The sequence below is a fragment of the Primulina tabacum genome, chromosome 4 (assembly GCF_025594145.1).
Source record: "Primulina tabacum isolate GXHZ01 chromosome 4, ASM2559414v2, whole genome shotgun sequence".
Taxonomy (NCBI): domain Eukaryota; kingdom Viridiplantae; phylum Streptophyta; class Magnoliopsida; order Lamiales; family Gesneriaceae; genus Primulina; species Primulina tabacum.
In genome coordinates, this window is record NC_134553.1 from 28,856,229 (window position 1) to 28,869,020 (window position 12,792).

At 29.2% G+C, this 12,792-nt stretch overlaps 1 non-coding gene and 1 pseudogene across 1 annotated transcript; one reads left to right on the plus strand and one right to left on the minus strand.

Moving 5' to 3' along the window:
- Positions 1-5,474: 5,474 nt before the first annotated feature.
- On the minus strand, positions 5,475-10,847 carry LOC142541937 (uncharacterized; annotated as a pseudogene).
- A 58-nt stretch (positions 10,848-10,905) lies between these two features.
- Positions 10,906-11,012, plus strand: LOC142544016 (small nucleolar RNA R71). The gene has a single exon (XR_012819985.1). It is a non-coding gene; the product is annotated as a small nucleolar RNA R71 (small nucleolar RNA).
- The last annotated feature ends 1,780 nt before the right edge of the window (positions 11,013-12,792 follow it).

Genomic DNA, 12,792 nt, shown 5'->3' on the forward strand with positions numbered 1-12,792 from the left:
GATAGATACTGGTGCATCGCATACATTCATATCTGAGCGATTTGCATTGATGCATTCTTTGCCTATTGAGTCATTATCTGCTGTAGTGTCTGTCTCTTCTCCTTTGGGGACAGGTTTGATATCAGTGAAGTCTGTGAAATATTGTATGCTACAGTATGATGGGCATGAGATTGAGTTAGACTGTATTGTGCTTGGGTTGTCTGATTTTGACTGTATTAGCGGTATCGATATGTTGACCAAGTACAGAGCTACTGTTGATTGTTTCCACAAGATTGTGAGATTCTGACCGGATATGGCTGATGAGTGGAAATTTTACGGTAAGGGTTCTCGATCTAGAATTCCTTTGATATCCGTATTGTCTATGACTCGATTGTTGCAGAAAGGAGCGGAGGGATTTCTTGTATATTCAGTTGATCTACTGAAATCGAGTCCATCATTGGCGGATTTGCCAGTGGTGTGTGAGTTTGCTGATGTCTTTCCAGATGAGATTCTTGGTTTACCTTCGATTCGAGAGATAGACTTCAGTATTGAATTGATGTCAGGTACAGTCCCGATTTCTAGAGCTCCATACCGAATGGCACCGATTGAGATGAAAGAGTTAAAAGAACAGTTGGAGGATTTATTGGCCAAGGGGTATATCAGACCGAGTGTGTCTCCTTGGGGTGCTCCAGTATTGTTTGTTCGAAAGAAAGACGGTTCTATGAGACTCTGTATCGACTACCGGCAACTGAACAAAGCAACGATAAAGAATAAATATCCTTTGCCTCGTATTGAGGATTTATTTGATCAGTTGCAGGGTTCTTCTGTATATTCCAAGATCGATCTGAGATCTGGATATCATCAGCTAAGAGTCAGGGATTCTGATATCTCGAAGACAGCATTCCGAACCAGGTATGGACATTATGAGTTTATTGTCATGTCGTTCGGTGTGACTAATGCTCCAACTGTGTTTATGGGTCTGATGAACCGCATATTTCAGAGATATCTTGATGATTTTGTTATTATATTCATTGATGACATTTTGATTTATTCGAAGAATATGATTGATCATGCCGAGCATTTGAGAACTGTATTGAAAATTCTAAGGGCTGAGAAACTGTATGCTAAACTGTCGAAATGCGAGTTTTGGTTGAGACATGTTGTATTTCTAGGTCACATTATATCTGGAGACGGGATTTCTGTTGATCCCAGTAAAGTTGAGGCCGTGATCAGTTGGCCAAGACCGACATCTGTACCCGAGATTCGCAGTTTTATAAGTTTGGCAGGATATTACCGTCGATTTATTAAATATTTCTCGAGTATTGCCAAGCTTATTACGCAGTTGACTCAGAAGAATGCTCTGTTTGTATGGTCTGAAGACTGTGAGTCTAGTTTTCTGGAACTGAAGAAAAGATTGACCAGTGCACCGATATTGACTATTCCATCAGGTACTGGTGATTTTGTGGTTTATTGTGATGCATCTCATCGACGATTGGGTTGTATTCTGATGCAGCGAGAACATATTATTGCGTATGCCTCGAGACAGCTGAAGCCACATGAGATTCGTTACCCAATTCATGATCTTGAATTGGCTGCCATTGAATTTGCTTTGAAGATATGGCGACACTACCTTTACGGTGAGAAGTTTGAAATTCATTCTGATCATAAAAGCCTGAAATATCTGTTTTCACAGTCAGAGCAGAATATGAGACAACGAAGATGGCTTGATTTATTGAAAGACTTCGATTGTGAAATCAAGTACTATCCAGGAAAATCGAATTCAGCAGCTGATGCATGCTACTACTTAAATAATAATTCACCCAAGTGTAGGTTGTCTGCAAGTAATATATTTCGTAAGTACGAGATCGATCCACAGAGAGGTTATTTTGAGTTTAAATTTATTAATTTATAGATTACCAAATGCAAAAATTAAGTTTACAAATTATAAATTTTGTCAAGGCTTGAGGATTTATTCTTGGTTTATGTAATATTGTTTAACTAAAAGTAAAACAAAAGAAACCACCATAAATAATGGTTCCAAGAAAATTAAACACACACATAATATAATATAGTTCCCACTATAGAAAATACCGAATTAACCGATATTTTATATATGGTACCTATGATTATAATTATAACTATATAAATAAATAATTGCATAAAGTAAATGTTAAATTAAATCATTATATTTCATTTAGAACAACCGGCAGAGCCACGCTATCGTCTAAATGAAATATTATGATATTATTATATAAATATATATAGATATATATATACACATATAATAATAAGTGATGAAATATTTATTGTATCAAAATTAAACAACAAATCAAGATAACCACTTTAATGGTATCAAGCATTTGATGTAAATTGATAACAACAAATAATTCATTTTTATACCTACAATAAAAATAAGTTAGCTAAATGAAAAGAAATAAAGAAAGAATATACAAAATATAAACAATCTTACTTCACCAAGAATGCATCATCTTCACATTGACATAATAGATTTAGCTTGCCATAAGCTTACTTTTGATCAACACTAAAATATTACTCATAGTTGAGAACATGAAAGAAAATATATTGGAACTTAGAACTTTGATACACACTATATTTTACAATGAGATAGAATGATTCTCAAGCTAGCACAAGGTCTCTATTTATAGGCCAAATGAGAGAAAGGGTCAAAATTTTTATTAATGCCATGTAGTTGCAATAGTATTCTTTGTCTCCTCCAAGTTCAATTCCATGTCCCATCTTTCAATGCTTTGTTCCACGACTTTAATCACCGAATTTGACTCTGCTCAAAACGGCAAACATGTGGGGAATTGTCTGTAGATGAATTTGGCCACTTTGTTCACCTCATTTGGTTAAATATTGAAATAGTTATGATTTTTTTACTATATGCTGGTCATAGTAAAAGTAAATTTGTCCTCCTTTTGATATTTGCACAATTTGATCATCTTAAGGAACTTTTTAGGCAATCATGTCTTCTGCAAAGTTGTAGATAATTTCTCAAGGATTCCAAACATATTTGAGTCACCTTCATTTGAATTTTCTAGCTTGAGTTATCATTATTTTACCAACACGTAGAAAACCTGAAAATAAAACATATTTAGTAAGACAATTAAATATAAACAAACAATACTAAAATAACATAATTTTATAATTTTAATGAAACTTAAATTTTAAAATACAGGTTTTAACATATAATAAATTATTAATTTTAAGTTTCATCACACCCCCACACTATCTTATTAGTAGTCCCTTAGTAATAAAATTTATCGGAAAATCACAACCTAGATTCTTTATTCTTTTTATATATTCAAACACAAACATATTCATTAAAAACAAAATCATATACCGATTTATATATATATATATATATATTTTCGTTTAATATAATAATATATAATTAGATGTGTTTTTATTATTATTATTATTTTCTCATAATATATAAAGTAACAATATATATATATAATTTTTTTTAAAATTTCTAAATTTTTTATAATAATATAGTCAAAAAGATAATTCACACCACCCACCATAACATGTATAATATCAAGAATATTATTGTAAAAGCCTCAACTCCATATATTCTTTCAGGTCAAAATGTTTAAAGAATAGCTAGTTTTCACTCATGTAATTGGAATAAATATTAACTCTCATTGAAAAAGGCTAAGTATTAAAGCAGACAATTAATTAAACTAATATTGAAAACAAAATAGGAAAATTTACAAAGAATAAAAATCCCCCTTTTTTTCTTTTTTTTATTGTTTTTTTTTAAATAACGTGACTGCAAAATTTTACAATAACATAAAATTTTTTATCCAAACATTCTACCATAAATATATATATATATATATGTATATATATAAACATTTATATAACGGATACATCCGACTACCTTTGAAACTTATCTAGCACAAACAAATCTTTTTGTTTGTTTGTTTTTTTTTTTAACACGATATTGATGTTTTAGAACACATTGATAGTACATCAATCAAATCTAAAAAATTACAATGAATAAAGTATTTTGCAGTCCGTTATATATTAACTTTTTTTTTTCAATAAATATTTTTTTTAGGGGAGTTATATTCTTGTAATTAACCATTTTTTAATAATCAATAAAAATTTATTAATTGTTTTCTCATTTCTCACCACTCACTCACAAAAGATGTGTGAGTATATATTATACTTTTACAAAAGAATTCTTTCAATTATACAAGTTAACAACCATACAAACCATATCTTTTAACTATATTCTCATAAAAATTTTAGAAATTATTTTATTTGAAAACACATACAATTATATATATATATGAACACATCTATTATATATTTTATATTAATTGATCAAAATATATATATAAATTGGTACATATGAAAAACTAATTTTTCTTTTAGTCTGTATTTTGAATATAATGAATATTAAAATCTAGTGTATTGTGATTTTCCAATAATTATTAACTAATGCGTCTCAGGTGCATTTTACTGACACCTTACTCGACATTGAACTAAAAATTATTATTATTATTACTATATATAAGTATATATTTTAATTTTTTATATAAAAAAAAACTAAGAGGAGAAGAAGAAGAAATTATTCATACATTAAAGAAAAACATTAAAACATACCGTTGAATCACAAGTTTAGCATCACATGAATTTTCTTTTCTTACTCTTGGATGTTTGCCAATTAAGTTGAGATAAGGATGGATCTGGTTCATGACTAAATCCTTGCAGTAAATCAATAAGTTCACCTTCACATGTAGCAGAAACTAACATCCTTCGCGAAGCTAATGAAATAAATCCATGTTCCACAACATCATCAAGAAACGATAATAGTTTATCATAATAATTGTTAACATTTAACAAACCAATTGGCTTATTGTGGATATTTAATTGTGCCCAACAAACAGTATGAAATATTTCTTCCAAAGTACCGAAACCTCCTGGCAAAGCAATGAAAGCATCTGAATGTTCAATCATTTGAGTGATTCGTTCATACATGTTGTCCACTTTCATTTCTTCTCCTATTGTTGGTCCTGTAAGATTGGCTTAAGGTAATCGGAATAATGCCTAAAACTTCACTTCCACCTGCATGCGCAGCTTTTGCAACTTTTCCCATGAGGCCAACTTCACCACCACCATATACCAAATGAATCTTTTTTTTAGCAAGTGTTATTCCAAGATTTTCTGCTACTTCTTCATAAATTAAATCTTTTCCTGCACTAGATCCACAAAATACACAAATATTTTTGATTTTACTTACCGTGGACGTTGACATGTTGAGAAATATGTTTTTTGTAATTGTTAGATCACAGCATATGAATTTATAAGCGTAACATGCCAAAAGTCAATATTTGAACAGGAAATTATTATTATTGAAAGAAAATAAAAATGACAAAATTAAAACAAATATATACAGCGTAGTTGTGATTGTGGCTCACATCTTCCTCTGATTTTACGTTCAGTAACGGCTTCAACGCCTTCTATGATTCGAGGATATGCTTCCCATCCAATTTTGTTATAAATTGGCAAACATGGTCTTTTAACGTAAGATTCCCAAGACGAAATTGTGTATATATATTTACTTATCTAAATAGATATGTGTTACTACAGTAGGATCTTTGTAAGGCTGATTCCACCGTCCATATTGATATTCCTCCTGTTGAAATTGCCACCATAGTTTAAGAAGTTCATTTTGCACGTACCCACTAGAATGCGTATCAAGAACCTCTAGAAAATTATCCAAAGGCTCTTTACTCAGACCATTCTTAATGAATAAAATTTTATCTTCTCTATTCATTGATATCATTCCAACATTTTTGCATTTTCCCTTACAAGTCCACCTTGCACATTTATGACATCCACCTATACGTTTAGCTCTTCGCTTTTTGGCATATGTGCTTTTACCAAATCCTGTCATATGTCTTATTATTAATTCACTTGCTTCCCCAACCAATCGGACTTTTGCTTCAATTATCAAACGGACATCATTCGGTATGCCATATGACATCATCAACCTTAACCGCTCACATCTAGCTTTATAAATTTTTTTCAACGCATTATCAGGTAAACAAGCAAAATATTTACGAAGATTCATAATACACGCATCCATATTATTATTATTATATATATTTCAATTATTTTGGGAAAACTGAAGAAACCGACTTAAACAGTCACGGAGTACCGTTATCTGCCACTTAATCGGGAAATGAACTAGAATCTGCAAAACAAAATGAAAATATCAAACAACTATTGTGGATCATATAAAGGCATAAACTCATTATTAAGAATTTTATTTTCTATAAAAGGCTTAAGTCTTTGCCCATTAACTATAAACACGTCATTATTTTTAGGATTTTCAATATCAACAGCACCATGGGGATAAACAAATTTGACTATAAATGGTCCTGACCACCTCGATCTTAGTTTACCTGAAAATAAATGCAAACGAGAATTATAAAGCAAAAATTTTTGTCCAATTTCAAATGACTTTCTCATAATATTTTTATCATGAAATGCTTTAGTTTTATCTTTATAAATCTTTGAATTTTCATATGCATCATTTCTTAATTCTTCAAGTTCATTTATTTGCAATTTTCTTAATTTAGATGCATCATCTAAATTAATATTAAATGCTTTAATTGCCCAGTAAGCTTTATGTTCAAGTTCAACCGGTAAATGACAATACTTACCAAAAACTAACCTATAAGGTGACATCCCTAATGATGTTTTAAATGCAGTTCTATATGCCCATAATGCATCAGTTAATCTTAAAGACCAATCTTTTCGATTTGGATGAACTGTTTTTTCTAAAATTTGTTTTATTTTTCTATTTTCAAGTTCAACTTGACCATTACTTTGAGGATGATATGGGGTAGAAACTTTATATGTAATGCCATATTTTCTTAACAAAGAAGAAAATGATTTATTTATAAAATGACTTCCCCCATCACTAATTATTGCTCTAGGTATTCCAAATCGGCTAAAAATATTTTCTTTTAAAAATTTTATAACAACTTTATGATTATTAGTTCTACATGCAGTTGCTTCAATCCATTTTGAAACATAATCAACAGCGACTAAAATGTACTTATATCCAAAAGATAATGGAAATGGACCCATAAAATCTATCCCCCAACTATCAAATATTTCAATAATTATGATTGGATTTAAAGGCATCATGTTCCGTTTTGAAATTGATCCCATCTTCTGACAGTTTTCACAAGATTTGCAAAATAAATGCGTATCTTTGAATAAAGACGACCAATAAAATCCACATTGTAAGATTTTTGTAGCTGTTTTATTGGATGAAAAATGACCTCCACATGCTTCAGAATGACAAAATTTAATAACATTACTTACTTCATTGTCGGGTATGCATCGTCGAAAAATTTGGTCAGGACAATACTTAAATAAGTAAGGATCATCCCAATAAAATTTTTTAACTTCTATCAAGAATTTATTCTTATCCTGTGAATTCAAATGAGAAGGTATTTTATTTGTCACAAGAAAATTTACAATGTTAGCAAATCAGGGCATAATAGTAGCATAAAACAACTGATCATCTGGAAAATTTTCATTTATTGGTATTTCATTATGAGATGATTCAGTCATTATTCTAGATAAATGATCGGCTACAACATTTTCTTTTCCTTTTTTATCTTTAATTATAATATCAAATTCTTGTAACAATAAAATCCACCATATTAATCTTGGCTTAGCATCTTGTTTATTTGATAAATATTTTATGGCAGAATGATCGGTGTAAACAATAGTAGTAGAACCAATTAAATAAGATCGAAACTTATCTAATGCAAATACTACTGAAAGTAATTCTTTTTCAGTAGTTAAATAATTTATTTGGGCACTACTTAAGGTTCTACTAGCATAATAGATTGCATAAGGTTTTTCTTCTTTTCTTTGTCCTAACACAGCTCCTATAGCATAATCACTTGCATCACACATTAATTCAAATGGTAAAGACCAATCTGGAGGTTGTAAAATAGGTGATGTAACTAAAAGATTAATAATTTTTTTAAAAGCATTTTCACATTTCTGAGTTCATTCAAATTGTGTATCTTTTGTTAAAAGATTTGAAATTGGTTTAGATAATATGCTGAAATTTTTTATAAACCTTCTATAAAATCCTGCATGACCCAAAAATGATCGAACTTCTTTGACCGTTTTTGGTGATGTTAAATTAGCAATAACGTCAACTTTTGCTTTATCAACTTCAATTCCTTTTTCAGATATCACATGTCCTAAAACAATCCCAGATTTAACCATATAATGACATTTTTCCCAATTTAAAACAAGATTTTTTTCTTCACATCTTTTTAATACTTCTTCTAGATTTTTAAGACAATTTTCAAATGAGTTTCCAAAAACAGCTATATCATTCATAAAAACTTCTACATATTCTTCAATCATATCACTGAAAATACTTAACATGCATCTTTGAAAAGTAGCCGGATCATTACATAAACCAAATGGCATTCTTTTAAATGCAAAAGTTCCAAAAGGACAAGTAAAAGTAGTTTTTTTCTTGATCTTCTAATGATATAGGTATTTGATAATGCCCCGAATACCCATCAAGAAAACAGTAATAAGAATTTCCTGCTATTTTTTCTAGAATTTGATCTAAAAATGGTAGTGAGAAATGATCTTTTCTAGTTGCATCATTTAATTTTCTATAATCAATACACATACGCCAACTAGATGGAATCCTAGCTTGTAATAACTCTCCCTTTTCATTTTTTATAACAGTGATGCCAGACTTTTTAGGTACTACTTGTGTTGGACTTACCCATTTACTATCTGAAATTGGATAGATAATTTCAGCGTCTAATAGTTTTTAATACTTCATTCTTAACAACTTCCTTCATATGTGGATTTAACCTTCTTTGTGGTTGTTGATATGTTTTAGCATTTTCTTCCAAGTGAATTTTATGTGTACAAATTAAAGGATTCATACCTTTTATATCTTTCAAAGTCCATCCAATTGCATTTTTATATTTTTTAAGTAATTTAATCAAATCTTCTTCTTGATTTGGCAAAAGAGTGGAAGAAATTACAACAGGAAATGTTTTATTTTCACCAAGAAATACATATTTCAATTCTAATGGTAAAACTTTTAATTCAAGTTTTGTATTATCATCTTCTTTAAAATTATTTTTAGACTCAAAACTTTCTATTGAAAAAACTTCAGATTGTTGATTTAAATTTTCTTCTTGTATATTTTCTTCCACAATTGGTTCAATTTCATTATCATATTCATTTTCATTAATACTTGGTTGTTTACATAAATTGAATACATTAAGTTCTAGAATCATATTTCCAAAAGACAATTTCATTATTCCATTTCGACAATTAATTAAAGCATTTGAAGTTGCTAGAAATGGTCATCCCAATATTACTGGAATTTCATTATGTACTTCTATTGGTTGTGTATCCAAAACAATAAAATCTACAGGATATATGAATTTATCAACTTGAACCAACACATCTTCTACAATACCTCTAGGTATTTTGATTGACCTATCCGCCAGTAAGAGAGTAACAGAAGTGGGTTTTAATTCTCCTAAATTAAGTTTTTCATAAACTGAATAAGGAAGTAAATTCACACTTGCTCCCAAATCCAACAAAGCTTTTTTAATTTTATTTTCTCCAATAATACATGAAATTATTGGACAACCAGGATCTTTATATTTTAAACTAGAATTATTTTGAAGAATAGAACTTACTTGTTCAGCCAAGAATGCTTTTTTCTTCACATGCAATTTTCTCTTTACAGTACATAAGTCTTTTAAAAATTTTGCATAAGAAGGTACTTGTTTAATAGCATCTAATAATGGAATATTTATCTTCACTTGTTTAAAAACTTCATAGATATCAGAATCACTTTTTTGTTTTTTATGATTTGTTAATGCATGAGGAAATGGTGGAGGTTTATTTGACTTATTTACTATTTCAGATGATTTATCCTTCACCATATTATTCTTAAAATTTAAGGTATCATCATTCTCAAAAGTATTAGGATTATCATCCTTACTCTTTGATTTTAAATGATCCTTGTTTTCATTACTATATGGATCATTAACTATTTTACCACTTTTAAGGGTAATAACAGATTTTATTTGATCAATTTTTTCATTTTTTAATTCTTGATTTTGATTTTTAGGATTAGGTTGAGGTTGAGATGAAATTTTCCTTTTTCATGAATATTAAGTGCAGATGCAAATTTTGCAAGAGTTTCTTTCAAATCACTCATAGATTGACTGTTTTGAATATTGATAGACTCTTGCTTTTGGATAAATGCATGAATTACATCTTCAAAGTTTTTTCTTGGATGTGTAACATAAGGAATATAACCTTGATGATTTTGGTTATTTTGAAAATATTGTTGTGACGGTTGTGCATTATTATCATTCCTCCAACTAAAATTAGGATGATTTTTCCATCCAGGATTATATGATGGTGAAAAAGGATCTAGTATTGGTTTTTTGTAATTGTTAACATAATTTTCTTGTTCATGGAGATATTCTTTAAATGAAGGTAATGTTGGACAATCTTTTGTAGCATGATCATGTGTATCACATATATGACAAATAATTTCTTGAATACTTTTAAATTGACCACTCTTTTTCATTTCTAATGACTCTAGCTTGAATATCTATATCATCTTTAAGATTATAGATACCACCCTCATTTTTTGAATTATTGTTTTTAGTTGTTGGTGGTTCAATTGTGCCTATATTATCCCAATTTTGAGCATTTTCTGCTAATGAATCCAAATATTCCATAGCTTCATTTGGATTTTTATCTTCAAAAGTTCCATTACACATGAATTCTATCATTTGCCTATCTTTAGGTATTAGACCTTCATAAAAGTGAGAAACTATTCTCCATGTTTCAAAATCATGATGTGGGCATGTATTAAGTAATTCTTTATATCTATCCCAACATTGATAAAACGTTTCTCCTTGTTTTTGAGAAAAAGTTGTAATTTGTCTTTTAAAAGAGTTTGTTCTATGGGAAGGGAAAAACTTTTTGAGAAATTGTTGTTGCATTTCTTCCCATGATCTTATTGAACTTGATCTTAAATTTTGTAGCCATGTTTTAGCTTTATCTTTTAAAGAAAAAGGGAAAAGCTTTAATTGAACTATATCCATGCTACAATTTTGATCATTATAAGTGTTATAAACTTCCTCAAATTCTCTTAGATGCAAATGTAGATTTTCAGAATCTAAGCCATGAAAATTTGGTAAAAGTTGAATAATTTGAGGTTTGAAGTTGAGATTAGATGCATCAGGAGGAAAAACTAAACAAGATGGGGCACTAGTTCTAATAGGGTTCATATGGTGCCTAAGTGTTCTTAATTGATCATGTTCTTGATTATTATTATTATTATTATTATTATTATTATTATTATTATTATTATCATCATCATCATCTTGATTATTTAAATTATCATCCATGTTTAAATTATTTTCAGATACTCGAATAAGTCTACCACTTTTTTTTCGACTCCAAATACTCATACAAAAAAAAACAACACAATACTTATAAATAAAACATAATTAACAAATATAAACTTAATTTATACCTCCCCGGCAACGGCGCCAAAAACTTGCTACTACTTAAATAATAATTCACCCAAGTGTGGGTTGTCTGCAAGTAATATATTTCGTAAGTACGAGATCGATCCACAGAGAGGTTATTTTGAGTTTAAATTTAGTAATTTATAGATTACCAAATGCAAGAATGAAGTTTACAAATTATAAATTTTGTCAAGGCTTGAGGATTTATTCTTGGTTTATGTAATATTGTTTAACTAAAAGTAAAACAAAAGAAACCATCATAAATAATGGTTCCAAGAAAATTAAACACACACATAATATAATATAGTTCCCACTATAGAAAATACCGAATTAACCGATAGTTTATATATGGTACCTATGATTATAATTATAACTATATAAATAAATAATTGCATAAAGTAAATGTTAAATTAAATCATTATATTTCATTTAGAACAACCGGCAGAGCCACGCTATCGTCTAAATGAAATATTATGATATTATTATATAAATATATATATATATATATATATATATATATATATACACACACATATAATAATAAGTGATGAAATATTTATTGTATCAAAATTAAACAACAAATCAAGATAACCACTTTAATGGTATCAAGCATTTGATGTAAATTGATAACAACAAATAATTCATTTTTATACCTACAATAAAAATAAGTTAGCTAAATGAAAAGAAATAAAGAAAGAATATACAAAATATAAACAATCTTACTTCACCAAGAATGCATCCTCTTCACCTTGACATAATAGATTTAGCTTGCCATAAGCTTACTTTTGATCAACACTAAAATATTACTCATAGTTGAGAACATGAAAGAAAATATATTGGAACTTAGAACTTTGATACACACTCACACTATATTTTACAATGAGATAGAATGATTCTCAAGCTAGCACAAGGTCTCTATTTATAGGCCAAATGAGAGAAATGGTCAAAATTTTTATTAATGCCATGTAGTTGCAATAGTATTCTTTGTCTCCTCCAAGTTCAATTCCATGTCCCATCTTTCAATGCTTTGTTCCATGACTTTAATCACCGAATTTGACTCTGCTCAAAACGGCAAACATGTGGGGAATTGTCTGTAGATGAATTTGGCCACTTTTTTCACCTCATTTGGTTAAATATTGAAATAGTTATGATTTTTTTACCAAATGCTGGTCATAGTAAAAGTAAATTTGTCCTCCTTTTG